General features: G+C 42.5%; 29 non-coding genes across 29 annotated transcripts; all 29 read right to left on the bottom strand.

Moving 5' to 3' along the window:
* Nucleotides 1-712: 712 nt before the first annotated feature.
* TRNAY-GUA (transfer RNA tyrosine (anticodon GUA)) lies at nt 713-798 on the bottom strand. The gene is given in 2 exon segments: nt 713-748; nt 762-798. It is a non-coding gene; the product is annotated as a tRNA-Tyr (tRNA).
* A 96-nt stretch (nt 799-894) lies between these two features.
* TRNAA-AGC (transfer RNA alanine (anticodon AGC)) lies at nt 895-967 on the bottom strand. Its single transcript has one exon. It is a non-coding gene; the product is annotated as a tRNA-Ala (tRNA).
* Nucleotides 968-1,662: 695 nt separating this feature from the next.
* TRNAG-UCC (transfer RNA glycine (anticodon UCC)) lies at nt 1,663-1,734 on the bottom strand. The gene has a single exon. It is a non-coding gene; the product is annotated as a tRNA-Gly (tRNA).
* Nucleotides 1,735-2,488: 754 nt separating this feature from the next.
* On the bottom strand, nt 2,489-2,574 carry TRNAY-GUA (transfer RNA tyrosine (anticodon GUA)). Its single transcript is given in 2 exon segments — nt 2,489-2,524; nt 2,538-2,574. It is a non-coding gene; the product is annotated as a tRNA-Tyr (tRNA).
* A 96-nt stretch (nt 2,575-2,670) lies between these two features.
* TRNAA-AGC (transfer RNA alanine (anticodon AGC)) lies at nt 2,671-2,743 on the bottom strand. Its single transcript has one exon. It is a non-coding gene; the product is annotated as a tRNA-Ala (tRNA).
* A 692-nt stretch (nt 2,744-3,435) lies between these two features.
* On the bottom strand, nt 3,436-3,507 carry TRNAG-UCC (transfer RNA glycine (anticodon UCC)). The gene has a single exon. It is a non-coding gene; the product is annotated as a tRNA-Gly (tRNA).
* A 754-nt stretch (nt 3,508-4,261) lies between these two features.
* TRNAY-GUA (transfer RNA tyrosine (anticodon GUA)) lies at nt 4,262-4,347 on the bottom strand. The gene is given in 2 exon segments: nt 4,262-4,297; nt 4,311-4,347. It is a non-coding gene; the product is annotated as a tRNA-Tyr (tRNA).
* Nucleotides 4,348-4,443: 96 nt separating this feature from the next.
* TRNAA-AGC (transfer RNA alanine (anticodon AGC)) lies at nt 4,444-4,516 on the bottom strand. Its single transcript has one exon. It is a non-coding gene; the product is annotated as a tRNA-Ala (tRNA).
* A 698-nt stretch (nt 4,517-5,214) lies between these two features.
* TRNAG-UCC (transfer RNA glycine (anticodon UCC)) lies at nt 5,215-5,286 on the bottom strand. Its single transcript has one exon. It is a non-coding gene; the product is annotated as a tRNA-Gly (tRNA).
* A 754-nt stretch (nt 5,287-6,040) lies between these two features.
* Nucleotides 6,041-6,126, bottom strand: TRNAY-GUA (transfer RNA tyrosine (anticodon GUA)). The gene is given in 2 exon segments: nt 6,041-6,076; nt 6,090-6,126. It is a non-coding gene; the product is annotated as a tRNA-Tyr (tRNA).
* A 96-nt stretch (nt 6,127-6,222) lies between these two features.
* On the bottom strand, nt 6,223-6,295 carry TRNAA-AGC (transfer RNA alanine (anticodon AGC)). The gene has a single exon. It is a non-coding gene; the product is annotated as a tRNA-Ala (tRNA).
* Nucleotides 6,296-7,003: 708 nt separating this feature from the next.
* Nucleotides 7,004-7,075, bottom strand: TRNAG-UCC (transfer RNA glycine (anticodon UCC)). The gene has a single exon. It is a non-coding gene; the product is annotated as a tRNA-Gly (tRNA).
* A 754-nt stretch (nt 7,076-7,829) lies between these two features.
* Nucleotides 7,830-7,915, bottom strand: TRNAY-GUA (transfer RNA tyrosine (anticodon GUA)). The gene is given in 2 exon segments: nt 7,830-7,865; nt 7,879-7,915. It is a non-coding gene; the product is annotated as a tRNA-Tyr (tRNA).
* A 96-nt stretch (nt 7,916-8,011) lies between these two features.
* TRNAA-AGC (transfer RNA alanine (anticodon AGC)) lies at nt 8,012-8,084 on the bottom strand. The gene has a single exon. It is a non-coding gene; the product is annotated as a tRNA-Ala (tRNA).
* Nucleotides 8,085-8,776: 692 nt separating this feature from the next.
* On the bottom strand, nt 8,777-8,848 carry TRNAG-UCC (transfer RNA glycine (anticodon UCC)). The gene has a single exon. It is a non-coding gene; the product is annotated as a tRNA-Gly (tRNA).
* Nucleotides 8,849-9,602: 754 nt separating this feature from the next.
* Nucleotides 9,603-9,688, bottom strand: TRNAY-GUA (transfer RNA tyrosine (anticodon GUA)). Its single transcript is given in 2 exon segments — nt 9,603-9,638; nt 9,652-9,688. It is a non-coding gene; the product is annotated as a tRNA-Tyr (tRNA).
* A 96-nt stretch (nt 9,689-9,784) lies between these two features.
* Nucleotides 9,785-9,857, bottom strand: TRNAA-AGC (transfer RNA alanine (anticodon AGC)). Its single transcript has one exon. It is a non-coding gene; the product is annotated as a tRNA-Ala (tRNA).
* A 697-nt stretch (nt 9,858-10,554) lies between these two features.
* TRNAG-UCC (transfer RNA glycine (anticodon UCC)) lies at nt 10,555-10,626 on the bottom strand. Its single transcript has one exon. It is a non-coding gene; the product is annotated as a tRNA-Gly (tRNA).
* A 754-nt stretch (nt 10,627-11,380) lies between these two features.
* TRNAY-GUA (transfer RNA tyrosine (anticodon GUA)) lies at nt 11,381-11,466 on the bottom strand. The gene is given in 2 exon segments: nt 11,381-11,416; nt 11,430-11,466. It is a non-coding gene; the product is annotated as a tRNA-Tyr (tRNA).
* Nucleotides 11,467-11,562: 96 nt separating this feature from the next.
* Nucleotides 11,563-11,635, bottom strand: TRNAA-AGC (transfer RNA alanine (anticodon AGC)). The gene has a single exon. It is a non-coding gene; the product is annotated as a tRNA-Ala (tRNA).
* A 698-nt stretch (nt 11,636-12,333) lies between these two features.
* On the bottom strand, nt 12,334-12,405 carry TRNAG-UCC (transfer RNA glycine (anticodon UCC)). The gene has a single exon. It is a non-coding gene; the product is annotated as a tRNA-Gly (tRNA).
* A 754-nt stretch (nt 12,406-13,159) lies between these two features.
* Nucleotides 13,160-13,245, bottom strand: TRNAY-GUA (transfer RNA tyrosine (anticodon GUA)). Its single transcript is given in 2 exon segments — nt 13,160-13,195; nt 13,209-13,245. It is a non-coding gene; the product is annotated as a tRNA-Tyr (tRNA).
* Nucleotides 13,246-13,341: 96 nt separating this feature from the next.
* TRNAA-AGC (transfer RNA alanine (anticodon AGC)) lies at nt 13,342-13,414 on the bottom strand. The gene has a single exon. It is a non-coding gene; the product is annotated as a tRNA-Ala (tRNA).
* Nucleotides 13,415-14,106: 692 nt separating this feature from the next.
* TRNAG-UCC (transfer RNA glycine (anticodon UCC)) lies at nt 14,107-14,178 on the bottom strand. Its single transcript has one exon. It is a non-coding gene; the product is annotated as a tRNA-Gly (tRNA).
* A 767-nt stretch (nt 14,179-14,945) lies between these two features.
* TRNAY-GUA (transfer RNA tyrosine (anticodon GUA)) lies at nt 14,946-15,031 on the bottom strand. The gene is given in 2 exon segments: nt 14,946-14,981; nt 14,995-15,031. It is a non-coding gene; the product is annotated as a tRNA-Tyr (tRNA).
* A 96-nt stretch (nt 15,032-15,127) lies between these two features.
* TRNAA-AGC (transfer RNA alanine (anticodon AGC)) lies at nt 15,128-15,200 on the bottom strand. Its single transcript has one exon. It is a non-coding gene; the product is annotated as a tRNA-Ala (tRNA).
* A 703-nt stretch (nt 15,201-15,903) lies between these two features.
* On the bottom strand, nt 15,904-15,975 carry TRNAG-UCC (transfer RNA glycine (anticodon UCC)). Its single transcript has one exon. It is a non-coding gene; the product is annotated as a tRNA-Gly (tRNA).
* Nucleotides 15,976-16,729: 754 nt separating this feature from the next.
* Nucleotides 16,730-16,815, bottom strand: TRNAY-GUA (transfer RNA tyrosine (anticodon GUA)). Its single transcript is given in 2 exon segments — nt 16,730-16,765; nt 16,779-16,815. It is a non-coding gene; the product is annotated as a tRNA-Tyr (tRNA).
* A 96-nt stretch (nt 16,816-16,911) lies between these two features.
* On the bottom strand, nt 16,912-16,984 carry TRNAA-AGC (transfer RNA alanine (anticodon AGC)). Its single transcript has one exon. It is a non-coding gene; the product is annotated as a tRNA-Ala (tRNA).
* Nucleotides 16,985-17,392: the final 408 nt, after the last annotated feature.

The following is a 17,392-nucleotide window of genomic DNA, read 5'->3' as shown; positions in this document are numbered from 1 at the left end:
AGTAAACGTTCTAGCAAATCCTTTCTAAGTACATGGAGAATCAAACTGGGGGAGAGTGAAAAAAGTTGTGATGTAGCACAATCCCAAGGAGAACCATTGACCTTTTATGGTTTGTTTATAGAAAATTTTGAGACGTCGTAAAGGCCTTCTGGTCCTTTAGCGGCATGAGTTGAACTGGGATTCAGGGTTTTAACCAGTGTTTTTTTGAGCCAAAAGGGTTTGCTGTAGACAGGGGCATTTAGATGAAATGTAATGATGAAGAGTATAAAACACAACCGTTTAGCAGAGGATGGTTTCGATCCATCGACCTCTGGGTTATGGGCCCAGCACGCTTCCGCTGCGCCACTCTGCTTATGGTGGAGGATGCTCAGAGTTGAAGTCTAATTACTGCCTGCCTTCTGGTCTATGTCATGTAATTTATCAGCCATTTCTTATCTGTTGGCAACTAAATTATTCTTGGTGCTTTGCAAATGTTTGTTTTTGTTGAAAATCATGTCTCTGTGGCGCAATCGGTTAGCGCGTTCGGCTGTTAACCGAAAGGTTGGTGGTTCGAGTCCACCCAGGGACGTTGCACCCTTTTGCTTCAGTTGAAGAAGTTTTTGCATTTGTGCTAAGCATCTCCCTCAAGTAAAAGCCATTTTGCTGACGATGTTTTGAATTCACGAGACAAACTGGAGAAAAACCTTCTGGATGAGATAGGCTAAACAAAACTTCCTTCGAGCCGGAATTGAACCAGCGACCTAAGGATTGCTAATTTAGAGCTACAGTCCTCCGCTCTACCAGCTGAGCTATCGAAGGATTGTTGAAAGCCCACTAGGTTTGGCCATGGGTGCCACGAGCAGGTGGTAAAAATGATTCATTCAACCCAGCGAAAAAGGAATTCAGCGGTAGTATTGGAGAATGCGGGCATCGATCCCGCTACCTCTCGCATGCTAAGCGAGCGCTCTACCACTTGAGCTAATCCCCCAAACCTGGCAAACATATCGTCAGTTTCACGTCACACCAGGTCACAATTTTCATATACAATCACACATGCCAGTGCAAGCTTTTTTTTTTTTTTTTTTTTTTTTAATTGTGGATTCCATTTTTGCATACTGGAAGAACATTTAAGGAGTCTACAACGTGATTGGTGCCCTACAAATACAGTTGGGCAACTTTCTAGCAACCCCTTTCTATGTACATGGAGAATCAAATTGGGGACAGTGAAAAAAACTTGCATAGTTTGAAGAAAAAAGTTGCGATGTAGCACAATCCCAAAAGAGAACCATTGACCTTTTATGGCTTTGTTTGTTTATAGAAACTGCTGAGAGGTCGTGAAGGCCTTCTGGTCCTTTGGCACAAGTTGATCCAGGATTCAGGGTTTTGACCAGTAATTTTTGAGCCAAAACGCGTTTGCTTTTGACAGAAGCTACACCAACCAGCACAATACCAATGTTTACCTTGGCATTGCTTTTGTATTGCGGACTAACCCTACTAAGTTTCAAACAATAACTGATGAGCAGCAAATGGTTTAGATGAAGTGTTGAAAAAGCTAAGAACGCTTCTCTTCGTTTTTTTCTCCTTTTTGTGGTTGCTAAACTGTAAGAAGAGAGTAGAGCATGAGCTTGAACACAAAACATTAAAAGAGAATAAACGCAACACCAATGGTGAAAAAGCAAGCCATGCGTTGGCCGGGAATCGAACCCGGGTCAACTGCTTGGAAGGCAGCTATGCTCACCACTATACCACCAACGCTTACGTAAGCGCGCATTTTTTTTTTACATTTTCTGCAATAACAGTAAACGTTCTAGCAAATCCTTTCTAAGTACATGGAGAATCAAACTGGGGGAGAGTGAAAAAAGTTGTGATGTAGCACAATCCCAAGGAGAACCATTGACCTTTTATGGTTTGTTTATAGAAAATTTTGAGACGTCGTAAAGGCCTTCTGGTCCTTTAGCGGCATGAGTTGAACTGGGATTCAGGGTTTTAACCAGTGTTTTTTTGAGCCAAAAGGGTTTGCTGTAGACAGGGGCATTTAGATGAAATGTAATGATGAAGAGTATAAAACACAACCGTTTAGCAGAGGATGGTTTCGATCCATCGACCTCTGGGTTATGGGCCCAGCACGCTTCCGCTGCGCCACTCTGCTTATGGTGGAGGATGCTCAGAGTTGAAGTCTAATTACTGCCTGCCTTCTGGTCTATGTCATGTAATTTATCAGCCATTTCTTATCTGTTGGCAACTAAATTATTCTTGGTGCTTTGCAAATGTTTGTTTTTGTTGAAAATCATGTCTCTGTGGCGCAATCGGTTAGCGCGTTCGGCTGTTAACCGAAAGGTTGGTGGTTCGAGTCCACCCAGGGACGTTGCACCCTTTTGCTTCAGTTGAAGAAGTTTTTGCATTTGTGCTAAGCATCTCCCTCAAGTAAAAGCCATTTTGCTGACGATGTTTTGAATTCACGAGACAAACTGGAGAAAAACCTTCTGGATGAGATAGGATAAACAAAACTTCCTTCGAGCCGGAATTGAACCAGCGACCTAAGGATTGCTAATTTAGAGCTACAGTCCTCCGCTCTACCAGCTGAGCTATCGAAGGATTGTTGAAAGCCCACTAGGTTTGGCCATGGGTGCCACGAGCAGGTGGTAAAAATGATTCATTCAACCCAGCGAAAAAGGAATTCAGCGGTAGTATTGGAGAATGCGGGCATCGATCCCGCTACCTCTCGCATGCTAAGCGAGCGCTCTACCACTTGAGCTAATCCCCCAAACCTGGCAAACATATCGTCAGTTTCACGTCACACCAGGTCACAATTTTCATATACAATCACACATGCCAGTGCAAGCTTTTTTTTTTTTTTTTTTTTTAAGTGTGGATTCCATTTTTGCATACTGGAAGAACATTTAAGGAGTCTACAACGTGATTGGTGCCCTACAAATACAGTTGGGCAACTTTCTAGCAACCCCTTTCTATGTACATGGAGAATCAAATTGGGGACAGTGAAAAAAACTTGCATAGTTTGAAGAAAAAAGTTGCGATGTAGCACAATCCCAAAAGAGAACCATTGACCTTTTATGGCTTTGTTTGTTTATAGAAACTGCTGAGAGGTCGTGAAGGCCTTCTGGTCCTTTGGCACAAGTTGATCCAGGATTCAGGGTTTTGACCAGTAATTTTTGAGCCAAAACGCGTTTGCTTTTGACAGAAGCTACACCAACCAGCACAATACCAATGTTTACCTTGGCATTGCTTTTGTATTGCGGACTAACCCTACTAAGTTTCAAACAATAACTGATGAGCAGCAAATGGTTTAGATGAAGTGTTGAAAAAGCTAAGAACGCTTCTCTTCGTTTTTTTCTCCTTTTTGTGGTTGCTAAACTGTAAGAAGAGAGTAGAGCATGAGCTTGAACACAAAACATTAAAAGAGAATAAACGCAACACCAATGGTGAAAAAGCAAGCCATGCGTTGGCCGGGAATCGAACCCGGGTCAACTGCTTGGAAGGCAGCTATGCTCACCACTATACCACCAACGCTTACGTAAGCGCGCATTTTTTTTTTACATTTTCTGCAATAACAGTAAACGTTCTAGCAAATCCTTTCTAAGTACATGGAGAATCAAACTGGGGGAGAGTGAAAAAAGTTGTGATGTAGCACAATCCCAAGGAGAACCATTGACCTTTTATGGTTTGTTTATAGAAAATTTTGAGACGTCGTAAAGGCCTTCTGGTCCTTTAGCGGCATGAGTTGAACTGGGATTCAGGGTTTTAACCAGTGTTTTTTTGAGCCAAAAGGGTTTGCTGTAGACAGGGGCATTTAGATGAAATGTAATGATGAAGAGTATAAAACACAACCGTTTAGCAGAGGATGGTTTCGATCCATCGACCTCTGGGTTATGGGCCCAGCACGCTTCCGCTGCGCCACTCTGCTTATGGTGGAGGATGCTCAGAGTTGAAGTCTAATTACTGCCTGCCTTCTGGTCTATGTCATGTAATTTATCAGCCATTTCTTATCTGTTGGCAACTAAATTATTCTTGGTGCTTTGCAAATGTTTGTTTTTGTTGAAAATCATGTCTCTGTGGCGCAATCGGTTAGCGCGTTCGGCTGTTAACCGAAAGGTTGGTGGTTCGAGTCCACCCAGGGACGTTGCACCCTTTTGCTTCAGTTGAAGAAGTTTTTGCATTTGTGCTAAGCATCTCCCTCAAGTAAAAGCCATTTTGCTGACGATGTTTTGAATTCACGAGACAAACTGGAGAAAAACCTTCTGGATGAGATAGGATAAACAAAACTTCCTTCGAGCCGGAATTGAACCAGCGACCTAAGGATTGCTAATTTAGAGCTACAGTCCTCCGCTCTACCAGCTGAGCTATCGAAGGATTGTTGAAAGCCCACTAGGTTTGGCCATGGGTGCCACGAGCAGGTGGTAAAAATGATTCATTCAACCCAGCGAAAAAGGAATTCAGCGGTAGTATTGGAGAATGCGGGCATCGATCCCGCTACCTCTCGCATGCTAAGCGAGCGCTCTACCACTTGAGCTAATCCCCCAAACCTGGCAAACATATCGTCAGTTTCACGTCACACCAGGTCACAATTTTCATATACAATCACACATGCCAGTGCAAGCTTTTTTTTTTTTTTTTTTTTTTTTTTAAATTGTGGATTCCATTTTTGCATACTGGAAGAACATTTAAGGAGTCTACAACGTGATTGGTGCCCTACAAATACAGTTGGGCAACTTTCTAGCAACCCCTTTCTATGTACATGGAGAATCAAATTGGGGACAGTGAAAAAAACTTGCATAGTTTGAAGAAAAAAGTTGCGATGTAGCACAATCCCAAAAGAGAACCATTGACCTTTTATGGCTTTGTTTGTTTATAGAAACTGCTGAGAGGTCGTGAAGGCCTTCTGGTCCTTTGGCACAAGTTGATCCAGGATTCAGGGTTTTGACCAGTAATTTTTGAGCCAAAACGCGTTTGCTTTTGACAGAAGCTACACCAACCAGCACAATACCAATGTTTACCTTGGCATTGCTTTTGTATTGCGGACTAACCCTACTAAGTTTCAAACAATAACTGATGAGCAGCAAATGGTTTAGATGAAGTGTTGAAAAAGCTAAGAACGCTTCTCTTCGTTTTTTTCTCCTTTTTGTGGTTGCTAAACTGTAAGAAGAGAGTAGAGCATGAGCTTGAACACAAAACATTAAAAGAGAATAAACGCAACACCAATGGTGAAAAAGCAAGCCATGCGTTGGCCGGGAATCGAACCCGGGTCAACTGCTTGGAAGGCAGCTATGCTCACCACTATACCACCAACGCTTACGTAAGCGCGCATTTTTTTTTTACATTTTCTGCAATAACAGTAAACGTTCTAGCAAATCCTTTCTAAGTACATGGAGAATCAAACTGGGGGAGAGTGAAAAAAGTTGTGATGTAGCACAATCCCAAGGAGAACCATTGACCTTTTATGGTTTGTTTATAGAAAATTTTGAGACGTCGTAAAGGCCTTCTGGTCCTTTAGCGGCATGAGTTGAACTGGGATTCAGGGTTTTAACCAGTGTTTTTTTGAGCCAAAAGGGTTTGCTGTAGACAGGGGCATTTAGATGAAATGTAATGATGAAGAGTATAAAACACAACCGTTTAGCAGAGGATGGTTTCGATCCATCGACCTCTGGGTTATGGGCCCAGCACGCTTCCGCTGCGCCACTCTGCTTATGGTGGAGGATGCTCAGAGTTGAAGTCTAATTACTGCCTGCCTTCTGGTCTATGTCATGTAATTTATCAGCCATTTCTTATCTGTTGGCAACTAAATTATTCTTGGTGCTTTGCAAATGTTTGTTTTTGTTGAAAATCATGTCTCTGTGGCGCAATCGGTTAGCGCGTTCGGCTGTTAACCGAAAGGTTGGTGGTTCGAGTCCACCCAGGGACGTTGCACCCTTTTGCTTCAGTTGAAGAAGTTTTTGCATTTGTGCTAAGCATCTCCCTCAAGTAAAAGCCATTTTGCTGACGATGTTTTGAATTCACGAGACAAACTGGAGAAAAACCTTCTGGATGAGATAGGATAAACAAAACTTCCTTCGAGCCGGAATTGAACCAGCGACCTAAGGATTGCTAATTTAGAGCTACAGTCCTCCGCTCTACCAGCTGAGCTATCGAAGGATTGTTGAAAGCCCACTAGGTTTGGCCATGGGTGCCACGAGCAGGTGGTAAAAATGATTCATTCAACCCAGCGAAAAAGGAATTCAGCGGTAGTATTGGAGAATGCGGGCATCGATCCCGCTACCTCTCGCATGCTAAGCGAGCGCTCTACCACTTGAGCTAATCCCCCAAACCTGGCAAACATATCGTCAGTTTCACGTCACACCAGGTCACAATTTTCATATACAATCACACATGCCAGTGCAAGCTTTTTTTTTTTTTTTTTTTTTTTTTTTTTTTTTTTTAAATTGTGGATTCCATTTTTGCATACTGGAAGAACATTTAAGGAGTCTACAACGTGATTGGTGCCCTACAAATACAGTTGGGCAACTTTCTAGCAACCCCTTTCTATGTACATGGAGAATCAAATTGGGGACAGTGAAAAAAACTTGCATAGTTTGAAGAAAAAAGTTGCGATGTAGCACAATCCCAAAAGAGAACCATTGACCTTTTATGGCTTTGTTTGTTTATAGAAACTGCTGAGAGGTCGTGAAGGCCTTCTGGTCCTTTGGCACAAGTTGATCCAGGATTCAGGGTTTTGACCAGTAATTTTTGAGCCAAAACGCGTTTGCTTTTGACAGAAGCTACACCAACCAGCACAATACCAATGTTTACCTTGGCATTGCTTTTGTATTGCGGACTAACCCTACTAAGTTTCAAACAATAACTGATGAGCAGCAAATGGTTTAGATGAAGTGTTGAAAAAGCTAAGAACGCTTCTCTTCGTTTTTTTCTCCTTTTTGTGGTTGCTAAACTGTAAGAAGAGAGTAGAGCATGAGCTTGAACACAAAACATTAAAAGAGAATAAACGCAACACCAATGGTGAAAAAGCAAGCCATGCGTTGGCCGGGAATCGAACCCGGGTCAACTGCTTGGAAGGCAGCTATGCTCACCACTATACCACCAACGCTTACGTAAGCGCGCATTTTTTTTTTACATTTTCTGCAATAACAGTAAACGTTCTAGCAAATCCTTTCTAAGTACATGGAGAATCAAACTGGGGGAGAGTGAAAAAAGTTGTGATGTAGCACAATCCCAAGGAGAACCATTGACCTTTTATGGTTTGTTTATAGAAAATTTTGAGACGTCGTAAAGGCCTTCTGGTCCTTTAGCGGCATGAGTTGAACTGGGATTCAGGGTTTTAACCAGTGTTTTTTTGAGCCAAAAGGGTTTGCTGTAGACAGGGGCATTTAGATGAAATGTAATGATGAAGAGTATAAAACACAACCGTTTAGCAGAGGATGGTTTCGATCCATCGACCTCTGGGTTATGGGCCCAGCACGCTTCCGCTGCGCCACTCTGCTTATGGTGGAGGATGCTCAGAGTTGAAGTCTAATTACTGCCTGCCTTCTGGTCTATGTCATGTAATTTATCAGCCATTTCTTATCTGTTGGCAACTAAATTATTCTTGGTGCTTTGCAAATGTTTGTTTTTGTTGAAAATCATGTCTCTGTGGCGCAATCGGTTAGCGCGTTCGGCTGTTAACCGAAAGGTTGGTGGTTCGAGTCCACCCAGGGACGTTGCACCCTTTTGCTTCAGTTGAAGAAGTTTTTGCATTTGTGCTAAGCATCTCCCTCAAGTAAAAGCCATTTTGCTGACGATGTTTTGAATTCACGAGACAAACTGGAGAAAAACCTTCTGGATGAGATAGGATAAACAAAACTTCCTTCGAGCCGGAATTGAACCAGCGACCTAAGGATTGCTAATTTAGAGCTACAGTCCTCCGCTCTACCAGCTGAGCTATCGAAGGATTGTTGAAAGCCCACTAGGTTTGGCCATGGGTGCCACGAGCAGGTGGTAAAAATGATTCATTCAACCCAGCGAAAAAGGAATTCAGCGGTAGTATTGGAGAATGCGGGCATCGATCCCGCTACCTCTCGCATGCTAAGCGAGCGCTCTACCACTTGAGCTAATCCCCCAAACCTGGCAAACATATCGTCAGTTTCACGTCACACCAGGTCACAATTTTCATATACAATCACACATGCCAGTGCAAGCTTTTTTTTTTTTTTTTTTTTTAAGTGTGGATTCCATTTTTGCATACTGGAAGAACATTTAAGGAGTCTACAACGTGATTGGTGCCCTACAAATACAGTTGGGCAACTTTCTAGCAACCCCTTTCTATGTACATGGAGAATCAAATTGGGGACAGTGAAAAAAACTTGCATAGTTTGAAGAAAAAAGTTGCGATGTAGCACAATCCCAAAAGAGAACCATTGACCTTTTATGGCTTTGTTTGTTTATAGAAACTGCTGAGAGGTCGTGAAGGCCTTCTGGTCCTTTGGCACAAGTTGATCCAGGATTCAGGGTTTTGACCAGTAATTTTTGAGCCAAAACGCGTTTGCTTTTGACAGAAGCTACACCAACCAGCACAATACCAATGTTTACCTTGGCATTGCTTTTGTATTGCGGACTAACCCTACTAAGTTTCAAACAATAACTGATGAGCAGCAAATGGTTTAGATGAAGTGTTGAAAAAGCTAAGAACGCTTCTCTTCGTTTTTTTCTCCTTTTTGTGGTTGCTAAACTGTAAGAAGAGAGTAGAGCATGAGCTTGAACACAAAACATTAAAAGAGAATAAACGCAACACCAATGGTGAAAAAGCAAGCCATGCGTTGGCCGGGAATCGAACCCGGGTCAACTGCTTGGAAGGCAGCTATGCTCACCACTATACCACCAACGCTTACGTAAGCGCGCATTTTTTTTTTACATTTTCTGCAATAACAGTAAACGTTCTAGCAAATCCTTTCTAAGTACATGGAGAATCAAACTGGGGGAGAGTGAAAAAAGTTGTGATGTAGCACAATCCCAAGGAGAACCATTGACCTTTTATGGTTTGTTTATAGAAAATTTTGAGACGTCGTAAAGGCCTTCTGGTCCTTTAGCGGCATGAGTTGAACTGGGATTCAGGGTTTTAACCAGTGTTTTTTTGAGCCAAAAGGGTTTGCTGTAGACAGGGGCATTTAGATGAAATGTAATGATGAAGAGTATAAAACACAACCGTTTAGCAGAGGATGGTTTCGATCCATCGACCTCTGGGTTATGGGCCCAGCACGCTTCCGCTGCGCCACTCTGCTTATGGTGGAGGATGCTCAGAGTTGAAGTCTAATTACTGCCTGCCTTCTGGTCTATGTCATGTAATTTATCAGCCATTTCTTATCTGTTGGCAACTAAATTATTCTTGGTGCTTTGCAAATGTTTGTTTTTGTTGAAAATCATGTCTCTGTGGCGCAATCGGTTAGCGCGTTCGGCTGTTAACCGAAAGGTTGGTGGTTCGAGTCCACCCAGGGACGTTGCACCCTTTTGCTTCAGTTGAAGAAGTTTTTGCATTTGTGCTAAGCATCTCCCTCAAGTAAAAGCCATTTTGCTGACGATGTTTTGAATTCACGAGACAAACTGGAGAAAAACCTTCTGGATGAGATAGGATAAACAAAACTTCCTTCGAGCCGGAATTGAACCAGCGACCTAAGGATTGCTAATTTAGAGCTACAGTCCTCCGCTCTACCAGCTGAGCTATCGAAGGATTGTTGAAAGCCCACTAGGTTTGGCCATGGGTGCCACGAGCAGGTGGTAAAAATGATTCATTCAACCCAGCGAAAAAGGAATTCAGCGGTAGTATTGGAGAATGCGGGCATCGATCCCGCTACCTCTCGCATGCTAAGCGAGCGCTCTACCACTTGAGCTAATCCCCCAAACCTGGCAAACATATCGTCAGTTTCACGTCACACCAGGTCACAATTTTCATATACAATCACACATGCCAGTGCAAGCTTTTTTTTTTTTTTTTTTTTTTTTTAAATTGTGGATTCCATTTTTGCATACTGGAAGAACATTTAAGGAGTCTACAACGTGATTGGTGCCCTACAAATACAGTTGGGCAACTTTCTAGCAACCCCTTTCTATGTACATGGAGAATCAAATTGGGGACAGTGAAAAAAACTTGCATAGTTTGAAGAAAAAAGTTGCGATGTAGCACAATCCCAAAAGAGAACCATTGACCTTTTATGGCTTTGTTTGTTTATAGAAACTGCTGAGAGGTCGTGAAGGCCTTCTGGTCCTTTGGCACAAGTTGATCCAGGATTCAGGGTTTTGACCAGTAATTTTTGAGCCAAAACGCGTTTGCTTTTGACAGAAGCTACACCAACCAGCACAATACCAATGTTTACCTTGGCATTGCTTTTGTATTGCGGACTAACCCTACTAAGTTTCAAACAATAACTGATGAGCAGCAAATGGTTTAGATGAAGTGTTGAAAAAGCTAAGAACGCTTCTCTTCGTTTTTTTCTCCTTTTTGTGGTTGCTAAACTGTAAGAAGAGAGTAGAGCATGAGCTTGAACACAAAACATTAAAAGAGAATAAACGCAACACCAATGGTGAAAAAGCAAGCCATGCGTTGGCCGGGAATCGAACCCGGGTCAACTGCTTGGAAGGCAGCTATGCTCACCACTATACCACCAACGCTTACGTAAGCGCGCATTTTTTTTTTACATTTTCTGCAATAACAGTAAACGTTCTAGCAAATCCTTTCTAAGTACATGGAGAATCAAACTGGGGGAGAGTGAAAAAAGTTGTGATGTAGCACAATCCCAAGGAGAACCATTGACCTTTTATGGTTTGTTTATAGAAAATTTTGAGACGTCGTAAAGGCCTTCTGGTCCTTTAGCGGCATGAGTTGAACTGGGATTCAGGGTTTTAACCAGTGTTTTTTTGAGCCAAAAGGGTTTGCTGTAGACAGGGGCATTTAGATGAAATGTAATGATGAAGAGTATAAAACACAACCGTTTAGCAGAGGATGGTTTCGATCCATCGACCTCTGGGTTATGGGCCCAGCACGCTTCCGCTGCGCCACTCTGCTTATGGTGGAGGATGCTCAGAGTTGAAGTCTAATTACTGCCTGCCTTCTGGTCTATGTCATGTAATTTATCAGCCATTTCTTATCTGTTGGCAACTAAATTATTCTTGGTGCTTTGCAAATGTTTGTTTTTGTTGAAAATCATGTCTCTGTGGCGCAATCGGTTAGCGCGTTCGGCTGTTAACCGAAAGGTTGGTGGTTCGAGTCCACCCAGGGACGTTGCACCCTTTTGCTTCAGTTGAAGAAGTTTTTGCATTTGTGCTAAGCATCTCCCTCAAGTAAAAGCCATTTTGCTGACGATGTTTTGAATTCACGAGACAAACTGGAGAAAAACCTTCTGGATGAGATAGGATAAACAAAACTTCCTTCGAGCCGGAATTGAACCAGCGACCTAAGGATTGCTAATTTAGAGCTACAGTCCTCCGCTCTACCAGCTGAGCTATCGAAGGATTGTTGAAAGCCCACTAGGTTTGGCCATGGGTGCCACGAGCAGGTGGTAAAAATGATTCATTCAACCCAGCGAAAAAGGAATTCAGCGGTAGTATTGGAGAATGCGGGCATCGATCCCGCTACCTCTCGCATGCTAAGCGAGCGCTCTACCACTTGAGCTAATCCCCCAAACCTGGCAAACATATCGTCAGTTTCACGTCACACCAGGTCACAATTTTCATATACAATCACACATGCCAGTGCAAGCTTTTTTTTTTTTTTTTTTTTTTTTTTAAATTGTGGATTCCATTTTTGCATACTGGAAGAACATTTAAGGAGTCTACAACGTGATTGGTGCCCTACAAATACAGTTGGGCAACTTTCTAGCAACCCCTTTCTATGTACATGGAGAATCAAATTGGGGACAGTGAAAAAAACTTGCATAGTTTGAAGAAAAAAGTTGCGATGTAGCACAATCCCAAAAGAGAACCATTGACCTTTTATGGCTTTGTTTGTTTATAGAAACTGCTGAGAGGTCGTGAAGGCCTTCTGGTCCTTTGGCACAAGTTGATCCAGGATTCAGGGTTTTGACCAGTAATTTTTGAGCCAAAACGCGTTTGCTTTTGACAGAAGCTACACCAACCAGCACAATACCAATGTTTACCTTGGCATTGCTTTTGTATTGCGGACTAACCCTACTAAGTTTCAAACAATAACTGATGAGCAGCAAATGGTTTAGATGAAGTGTTGAAAAAGCTAAGAACGCTTCTCTTCGTTTTTTTCTCCTTTTTGTGGTTGCTAAACTGTAAGAAGAGAGTAGAGCATGAGCTTGAACACAAAACATTAAAAGAGAATAAACGCAACACCAATGGTGAAAAAGCAAGCCATGCGTTGGCCGGGAATCGAACCCGGGTCAACTGCTTGGAAGGCAGCTATGCTCACCACTATACCACCAACGCTTACGTAAGCGCGCATTTTTTTTTTACATTTTCTGCAATAACAGTAAACGTTCTAGCAAATCCTTTCTAAGTACATGGAGAATCAAACTGGGGGAGAGTGAAAAAAGTTGTGATGTAGCACAATCCCAAGGAGAACCATTGACCTTTTATGGTTTGTTTATAGAAAATTTTGAGACGTCGTAAAGGCCTTCTGGTCCTTTAGCGGCATGAGTTGAACTGGGATTCAGGGTTTTAACCAGTGTTTTTTTGAGCCAAAAGGGTTTGCTGTAGACAGGGGCATTTAGATGAAATGTAATGATGAAGAGTATAAAACACAACCGTTTAGCAGAGGATGGTTTCGATCCATCGACCTCTGGGTTATGGGCCCAGCACGCTTCCGCTGCGCCACTCTGCTTATGGTGGAGGATGCTCAGAGTTGAAGTCTAATTACTGCCTGCCTTCTGGTCTATGTCATGTAATTTATCAGCCATTTCTTATCTGTTGGCAACTAAATTATTCTTGGTGCTTTGCAAATGTTTGTTTTTGTTGAAAATCATGTCTCTGTGGCGCAATCGGTTAGCGCGTTCGGCTGTTAACCGAAAGGTTGGTGGTTCGAGTCCACCCAGGGACGTTGCACCCTTTTGCTTCAGTTGAAGAAGTTTTTGCATTTGTGCTAAGCATCTCCCTCAAGTAAAAGCCATTTTGCTGACGATGTTTTGAATTCACGAGACAAACTGGAGAAAAACCTTCTGGATGAGATAGGATAAACAAAACTTCCTTCGAGCCGGAATTGAACCAGCGACCTAAGGATTGCTAATTTAGAGCTACAGTCCTCCGCTCTACCAGCTGAGCTATCGAAGGATTGTTGAAAGCCCACTAGGTTTGGCCATGGGTGCCACGAGCAGGTGGTAAAAATGATTCATTCAACCCAGCGAAAAAGGAATTCAGCGGTAGTATTGGAGAATGCGGGCATCGATCCCGCTACCTCTCGCATGCTAAGCGAGCGCTCTACCACTTGAGCTAATCCCCCAAACCTGGCAAACATATCGTCAGTTTCACGTCACACCAGGTCACAATTTTCATATACAATCACACATGCCAGTGCAAGCTTTTTTTTTTTTTTTTTTTTTAAGTGTGGATTCCATTTTTGCATACTGGAAGAACATTTAAGGAGTCTACAACGTGATTGGTGCCCTACAAATACAGTTGGGCAACTTTCTAGCAACCCCTTTCTATGTACATGGAGAATCAAATTGGGGACAGTGAAAAAAACTTGCATAGTTTGAAGAAAAAAGTTGCGATGTAGCACAATCCCAAAAGAGAACCATTGACCTTTTATGGCTTTGTTTGTTTATAGAAACTGCTGAGAGGTCGTGAAGGCCTTCTGGTCCTTTGGCACAAGTTGATCCAGGATTCAGGGTTTTGACCAGTAATTTTTGAGCCAAAACGCGTTTGCTTTTGACAGAAGCTACACCAACCAGCACAATACCAATGTTTACCTTGGCATTGCTTTTGTATTGCGGACTAACCCTACTAAGTTTCAAACAATAACTGATGAGCAGCAAATGGTTTAGATGAAGTGTTGAAAAAGCTAAGAACGCTTCTCTTCGTTTTTTTCTCCTTTTTGTGGTTGCTAAACTGTAAGAAGAGAGTAGAGCATGAGCTTGAACACAAAACATTAAAAGAGAATAAACGCAACACCAATGGTGAAAAAGCAAGCCATGCGTTGGCCGGGAATCGAACCCGGGTCAACTGCTTGGAAGGCAGCTATGCTCACCACTATACCACCAACGCTTACGTAAGCGCGCATTTTTTTTTTACATTTTCTGCAATAACAGTAAACGTTCTAGCAAATCCTTTCTAAGTACATGGAGAATCAAACTGGGGGAGAGTGAAAAAAGTTGTGATGTAGCACAATCCCAAGGAGAACCATTGACCTTTTATGGTTTGTTTATAGAAAATTTTGAGACGTCGTAAAGGCCTTCTGGTCCTTTAGCGGCATGAGTTGAACTGGGATTCAGGGTTTTAACCAGTGTTTTTTTGAGCCAAAAGGGTTTGCTGTAGACAGGGGCATTTAGATGAAATGTAATGATGAAGAGTATAAAACACAACCGTTTAGCAGAGGATGGTTTCGATCCATCGACCTCTGGGTTATGGGCCCAGCACGCTTCCGCTGCGCCACTCTGCTTATGGTGGAGGATGCTCAGAGTTGAAGTCTAATTACTGCCTGCCTTCTGGTCTATGTCATGTAATTTATCAGCCATTTCTTATCTGTTGGCAACTAAATTATTCTTGGTGCTTTGCAAATGTTTGTTTTTGTTGAAAATCATGTCTCTGTGGCGCAATCGGTTAGCGCGTTCGGCTGTTAACCGAAAGGTTGGTGGTTCGAGTCCACCCAGGGACGTTGCACCCTTTTGCTTCAGTAGTAAGCTACAGTTGAAGAAGTTTTTGCATTTGTGCTAAGCATCTCCCTCAAGTAAAAGCCATTTTGCTGACGATGTTTTGAATTCACGAGACAAACTGGAGAAAAACCTTCTGGATGAGATAGGATAAACAAAACTTCCTTCGAGCCGGAATTGAACCAGCGACCTAAGGATTGCTAATTTAGAGCTACAGTCCTCCGCTCTACCAGCTGAGCTATCGAAGGATTGTTGAAAGCCCACTAGGTTTGGCCATGGGTGCCACGAGCAGGTGGTAAAAATGATTCATTCAACCCAGCGAAAAAGGAATTCAGCGGTAGTATTGGAGAATGCGGGCATCGATCCCGCTACCTCTCGCATGCTAAGCGAGCGCTCTACCACTTGAGCTAATCCCCCAAACCTGGCAAACATATCGTCAGTTTCACGTCACACCAGGTCACAATTTTCATATACAATCACACATGCCAGTGCAAGCTTTTTTTTTTTTTTTTTTTTTTTTTTTTTTTTAATTGTGGATTCCATTTTTGCATACTGGAAGAACATTTAAGGAGTCTACAACGTGATTGGTGCCCTACAAATACAGTTGGGCAACTTTCTAGCAACCCCTTTCTATGTACATGGAGAATCAAATTGGGGACAGTGAAAAAAACTTGCATAGTTTGAAGAAAAAAGTTGCGATGTAGCACAATCCCAAAAGAGAACCATTGACCTTTTATGGCTTTGTTTGTTTATAGAAACTGCTGAGAGGTCGTGAAGGCCTTCTGGTCCTTTGGCACAAGTTGATCCAGGATTCAGGGTTTTGACCAGTAATTTTTGAGCCAAAACGCGTTTGCTTTTGACAGAAGCTACACCAACCAGCACAATACCAATGTTTACCTTGGCATTGCTTTTGTATTGCGGACTAACCCTACTAAGTTTCAAACAATAACTGATGAGCAGCAAATGGTTTAGATGAAGTGTTGAAAAAGCTAAGAACGCTTCTCTTCGTTTTTTTCTCCTTTTTGTGGTTGCTAAACTGTAAGAAGAGAGTAGAGCATGAGCTTGAACACAAAACATTAAAAGAGAATAAACGCAACACCAATGGTGAAAAAGCAAGCCATGCGTTGGCCGGGAATCGAACCCGGGTCAACTGCTTGGAAGGCAGCTATGCTCACCACTATACCACCAACGCTTACGTAAGCGCGCATTTTTTTTTTACATTTTCTGCAATAACAGTAAACGTTCTAGCAAATCCTTTCTAAGTACATGGAGAATCAAACTGGGGGAGAGTGAAAAAAGTTGTGATGTAGCACAATCCCAAGGAGAACCATTGACCTTTTATGGTTTGTTTATAGAAAATTTTGAGACGTCGTAAAGGCCTTCTGGTCCTTTAGCGGCATGAGTTGAACTGGGATTCAGGGTTTTAACCAGTGTTTTTTTGAGCCAAAAGGGTTTGCTGTAGACAGGGGCATTTAGATGAAATGTAATGATGAAGAGTATAAAACACAACCGTTTAGCAGAGGATGGTTTCGATCCATCGACCTCTGGGTTATGGGCCCAGCACGCTTCCGCTGCGCCACTCTGCTTATGGTGGAGGATGCTCAGAGTTGAAGTCTAATTACTGCCTGCCTTCTGGTCTATGTCATGTAATTTATCAGCCATTTCTTATCTGTTGGCAACTAAATTATTCTTGGTGCTTTGCAAATGTTTGTTTTTGTTGAAAATCATGTCTCTGTGGCGCAATCGGTTAGCGCGTTCGGCTGTTAACCGAAAGGTTGGTGGTTCGAGTCCACCCAGGGACGTTGCACCCTTTTGCTTCAGTTGAAGAAGTTTTTGCATTTGTGCTAAGCATCTCCCTCAAGTAAAAGCCATTTTGCTGACGATGTTTTGAATTCACGAGACAAACTGGAGAAAAACCTTCTGGATGAGATAGGATAAACAAAACTTCCTTCGAGCCGGAATTGAACCAGCGACCTAAGGATTGCTAATTTAGAGCTACAGTCCTCCGCTCTACCAGCTGAGCTATCGAAGGATTGTTGAAAGCCCACTAGGTTTGGCCATGGGTGCCACGAGCAGGTGGTAAAAATGATTCATTCAACCCAGCGAAAAAGGAATTCAGCGGTAGTATTGGAGAATGCGGGCATCGATCCCGCTACCTCTCGCATGCTAAGCGAGCGCTCTACCACTTGAGCTAATCCCCCAAACCTGGCAAACATATCGTCAGTTTCACGTCACACCAGGTCACAATTTTCATATACAATCACACATGCCAGTGCAAGCTTTTTTTTTTTTTTTTTTTTTTTTTAAATTGTGGACTCCATTTTTGCATACTGGAAGAACATTTAAGGAGTCTACAACGTGATTGGTGCCCTACAAATACAGTTGGGCAACTTTCTAGCAACCCCTTTCTATGTACATGGAGAATCAAATTGGGGACAGTGAAAAAAACTTGCATAGTTTGAAGAAAAAAGTTGCGATGTAGCACAATCCCAAAAGAGAACCATTGACCTTTTATGGCTTTGTTTGTTTATAGAAACTGCTGAGAGGTCGTGAAGGCCTTCTGGTCCTTTGGCACAAGTTGATCCAGGATTCAGGGTTTTGACCAGTAA

Source organism: Ranitomeya imitator, chromosome 5 (genome assembly GCF_032444005.1).
Source record: "Ranitomeya imitator isolate aRanImi1 chromosome 5, aRanImi1.pri, whole genome shotgun sequence".
Classification (NCBI taxonomy): domain Eukaryota; kingdom Metazoa; phylum Chordata; class Amphibia; order Anura; family Dendrobatidae; genus Ranitomeya; species Ranitomeya imitator.
This window is presented reverse-complemented; position numbering and strand designations above follow the sequence as displayed.